The following is a 5224-nucleotide window of genomic DNA, read 5'->3' as shown; positions in this document are numbered from 1 at the left end:
CCCTGAATGTCTAAGGATAAACCTTTCAGATTTACCATGTTATAATCTTATAATACACTCTGTCAAAAGCTTTATATGCAGATAAAGGCAGGCTAAAAATTTAAAGTCGGTATCCGTCTGTATTGAAGACTATACAGCAATTTAAATCAGAACTAACTTGACTAAAAATCTTTATTTTACCATGTTCTCTAAGCAACAGATCAATCAGTTATTGTAACTACACTTTCTAATGATCCATCCTGGGTCAGGCAGATGTGCCTTGCAGCCATCTTGGAATGAAGGTACTCTAGTCTTATTTCATCAGTGAAGAACTTTAGATTTAGCCAAGGAATATAGCTCATGCTACACCACATGACCAGCGAGCAATATAACTTGAACAAAATTCCTAGTGTCTTTTTCTAAACCTGATGCCTTGTCACACACACCAAGGATTTCCTGGATGAAGTACATGGTTACCATGTTCAGTTGCACACTGAAAGGTTCATTTCACCCAGAGTGACTCGGCTGCAAGGGATGGCTATCTACTTCCAAAATGTCAGTCATTGAACATCCTCTGGAGCAAGTTCTTCTCGGACTGAGAGGGGTCGAGTTAGAGTTGTCATGAGTCCAAAACAATTATAGTTTTATTATTTGTTTCTAAGATATGTTAAATTAGCTGAATCCAAGTCACAGAGAATAAATTTAATTAAAGAATTCCACCTCCTTTCCCCCCTCAAATCCCCTCAATTCAAATATCACTCTCTGTATATAAATATCTCTGCGCATATCAAGGATGATATTATCATTTTCTAAGAGTTATTATTCTATTCTCTCAATCTAGTTATTTGTCTTTGACCAAAAACAGTAACAATCTCAAATCAATTCCTTCTTGGGAATACTTCCAGTTCTCTTATGCTACTTAGAATGTAGGCACCTAGTTTTGTGGATTAGATTCCCTTCCCTGTTGGCAATTCTCATAAATTTGTTTATTATTATTTCTACTGAGCATTTCTAAGTGTCAGAAACCCTCTATGCTATCTTAAAATTATCTATCTGTCTGTCTGACTGTCTGTCTGTTGGTCTGTCAGTCTATCTATCTATCTATCTATCTATCCATCCAGTGCTCTTGCCAAAGCAAATTTATTCATGGAGGTAACTAAGTGTAGTAAAAAATAGGAGAGATTGAGTGTCAAAGAGTGGTATGTGCAAAGTAACTCACTTTGACTGACAATATCTTGATAGTTTATAACTTTGGACATTTAGTGTTTGTGTGTGCTAATGTGTAACTTTTCACTTCTTTCTCTACAGTCATCAGCAGGAGAACACTTTAAAATGGGAAAGCTCTATTTGCCTATCATCAAGGCATAAATAAAGGATGGGCACTTTCCATTATAAGCAGAGCTGGAGTAAGGTCCTACTGAGAGTAAGTCCACTGTGGCTTCCTTAAACAGTAGGCAGAGTAAAGCTCTGATATCACCATCAGCAAAAACAAACAGGAAAATGACTACAAAATGAGAAATAGTCTTGGTGCTTCAACAGTGGGAGCCCTGCATGGATACAAAGTTGTTTCAGAAAATTCTGGTTTACTGCAAGTTCTGGTTTCTTTGAAGATACCATGATACATGTTCAGTTCAGATATGTGGTATATGTAGAATCATATTGACTTCCACCATGGTTACTGTGTGTTTGTTATTTGTCCATAAAGTATATAGTCATAAGCAATTTTCCATATAACAATAAAATACTTTTTTGTACTCAAAGTAACTGAGAAAGGACTTTATCTTAGAAATTACTACAGTAATTTAAATCACTGATGTGTATAACTATTTCAACTACTCAACTTTAAGTTCCACAAGGAAGGGTATCTTCTCTTAGTTATCTCTCACAGTAAATGTTTAGGACAGAAACTGACACATATGTGGTAGATAATGTTTGTTGAATTAAAATGTTGAATTTAATTGAATGTATATTTGAGATATTTTGAAATCATCTGACTACATTTTACTAGTAAATTTTATATAGTTTCGGGCTTCTACAATACAATGATATCTATTGCAGAATATAGGTGATTTATTTCCTTTTTTTCTCTTTTCCTTTTGTGCTTTCAGTGGCCTCTCAATGAATGAGAGACACTTGGTATATGGTATATTTTGCTAAAAAAGATCCCAGAATGATGATCCCACTCAATACCACTCTATTTCACCCCTAATCTTTCCTCCTTCTTGGCATTCCTGGGCTGGAACATGTACATATCTGGATTGGCTTCCCTTTCTGTGCCTTGTACCTGACAGCTGTCCTTGGAAATATCTGCATACTTTTTGCAATTCAGACTGAGACTAGCCTTCATCAACCCATGTTCTACATCCTGGCCATTCTGTCATCTATCGATCTGGGACTATCCACATCCACCATCCCCAAGATGCTTAGCATCTTCTGGCTGAATTTAAGAGAAATTTCTTTTGAGGGATGCCTCATTCAGATGTTCTTCATCCACCTAGGCACTGGCATGGAGTCAGCTGTGCTTGTGGCCATGGCCTTTGATCGTTATGTGGCCATCTGTAACCCTCTTCGCTACACACTGCTGCTGACAAACAAGGTGGTATCAATTATAGCATTGATTATCCTCTTGAGACCTTCAGCCATTGCAATTCCTTTTGTTCTGCTCATACTAAGATTGCCCTTCTGTGGACACAAAATTATTCTTCATACTTATTGTGAGCACATGGGCATTGCTCACCTGTCCTGTAGCAGTATCAAGGTCAACATCCTCTATGGCTTATGTGCCATTTCTATCCTGGTTTTTGATATCATAGCCATTGTCATCTCCTATGTCCAAATCCTTCGTGCAGTCTTTTGACTCCCTTCTCAAGATGCTCGGCTGAAAGCGCTTAGCACCTGCGGCTCTCATGTGTGTGTCATGTTGGCTTTCTACACACCTGCATTTTTTTCATTCATGACCCATAGGTTTGGCCATAATATACCACATTACATTCATATCCTTCTTGCTAATTTCTATGTGGTCATTCCACCTGCTCTCAATCCTGTAATTTACAGTGTCAGAACTAAACAAATTATAGTACAAGTGGTAAAAAATATTTTCTAATATATGAAACATAACTCATGTATTCATAAAACATCAAATTTAATAAAAGAGTGGCACCGATTTTCTATGTTAAGAATGGGAGGAAAACATTTGTAATATAGCCCAGACTACCTTGGAGGAAGCATGTCAATCACAAAATCTTTGATTTGTGCAGCCTCTTTCTCAAACCCAGAACTTTAAAAGCATGTCCATACCAAACACAGGAATAAAAGTGTTTTACATTTTGTCATTTTTTGGCAATGATACAGGTTCCTTGTGTAGAAGATAACCAACCCATTCTTCCACTTCCATTCTGAAAAGCACATCACATTCCATAGTCAGATTCAGTTTAAACCAAAAACAAGTAAACAAACAAACAAAAAAGTATAAAGCACCCCATATGCTGACCTCTGGTGGCATAGTGCCTACAGCATTTGACTGCTAACCAGAAGGCTGGCAGTTCAAACCTACTAGCCACTCCTCAGAAGGAAGACTAGGCAATCTACTTCTGTAGTGTTACTGCCTCAGAAACCCAAGGAGGGGTTGCTATGAGTTGGATCCAACTTGATGGCAGTGAGTTTGGTTGTTTTGGTTTATGCTGAGTCTAAACAATGATAGTGCATCACTCTGACTAGTACCGGTCCCAATAATAAACACAGGACCACTGAGTAACTTCTCATATTCCTGGACTCCCAATCCAAAATAACTTTATTCTTGACTTTGCCATGTTAATGTCTGAAGATAAGGTGTGAATATGACAATCATTTCAGAAAGATGGGATTTTTCCCCATGAACAGAATCATATAAGCTTAGGAATCTTAGTAAATTTATATGTTGTTGTTGTTATGTGCTGTCGAGTTAGACCCAACTCATAGCGACCCCTCCTTGGGTTTCTGAGGCAGTATCACTATAGATGTATATTGCCCCATCTTCCTTCCGAGGAGTGACTGGTGGGTTTGAACTGCCAGCCTTCTGGTTAGCGGTCAAGTGCCTTAGGCATTATGCTACCAAAGCTCCTAGTAAATGTACATAGTCTTTGATAACTCAGAGATGTGTTTGGTTGGCTATTTGATAGGCCTAGTCTTATGGATTTTGACTTAGTAGAACTTCTTTGCAAACAAAATATAAAAATATTCTTTTAATAAATAGTTTGACTCTCTCTCTCTCTCTCTCTCTCTCTCTCTCTCTCTCTCTGTCTTTTTTTCCCGCCACACTATTGAAGAGTTTCACTTTTATGGAATGTTTGAATTACCAGTGACTTTCTCATTCCAGCATTACCCAAGTCCTTTTGTTTGATTTTTGTTTTTGTTGTACATGTGTGGTAGTGAGGAAGGGCATCACTGGACCTCTGTTTGATGTGATATCACATAGTGATTTCTAGTTCTTTGGCATTATGTATAGAAAGAACTTAAAGGAAAAATCTGTTTGCTATGTCCTTGGGGATGGTGGTAGTAGAAAATACTAAATTTCTAGCTGTAAATTTATTATAAGAATTCTAGAAACATTTAATAGCAACAACAATGGACCCAAACATATGTGCTAATCCAAGAGCATTACTTCTAATTTTGGAGTCTGAGTCCAGAATCACAGCACACACTATCTATATCTGATGCCGTTCTGTTTCACTGGAAAAGAGTTAATTCAGATATTAGAACTTTGTTGGCTCCAACTATCTCCAGGGAGTTCAAATGCATACAGTCTTTACTCTGGAGGCTGTGGCTACAGTACAGAAACACTGGAGCAAATGGAGTTTATAAGAGTGCTGGGGAAGACTTGCTAAGCCCTTGACATGCCTGCTGGTATGTAAGGTTTTAGAGCATGGGTTCTTATTTGTAGCCAGCTAAGCATAGCAAAGGGAGTGGTAGGTGTTAGGAGCAGAGGAGGTGGAAGGCTTCTGGCTGAGGGTTGAAGACAACGAAACTGACTAAAATTTGTTGACATAATCTATTGTGTATACTTGAGCAGCTATTACTGCCTCTCTTCATTATTACACAGATGAAAAAGAAAAAAATAAATATCTATGTGCTGCTAATATATCTTTTGACATCTTTGCCATTTTGTCTGGCTTCTAGAACACATCATTGACTTGGATAAGATCTATCCACTCATCTGTTAATGTTCTGTCACTTCATACTTCCTGTCCTTTTAATCCTATATCTATTT

The 5224-nt window shown here is 37.6% G+C and overlaps 1 pseudogene; it reads left to right on the top strand.

Annotated features, from left to right (window-relative positions):
- Positions 1-2097: 2097 nt before the first annotated feature.
- On the top strand, positions 2098-3082 carry LOC103213324 (annotated as a pseudogene).
- Positions 3083-5224: the final 2142 nt, after the last annotated feature.

This window comes from Orycteropus afer, unplaced genomic scaffold (genome assembly GCF_000298275.1).
Source record: "Orycteropus afer afer isolate SDZICR_OR568_19922 unplaced genomic scaffold, OryAfe1.0 scaffold01594, whole genome shotgun sequence".
Lineage (NCBI taxonomy): Eukaryota > Metazoa > Chordata > Mammalia > Tubulidentata > Orycteropodidae > Orycteropus > Orycteropus afer.
This window is presented reverse-complemented; position numbering and strand designations above follow the sequence as displayed.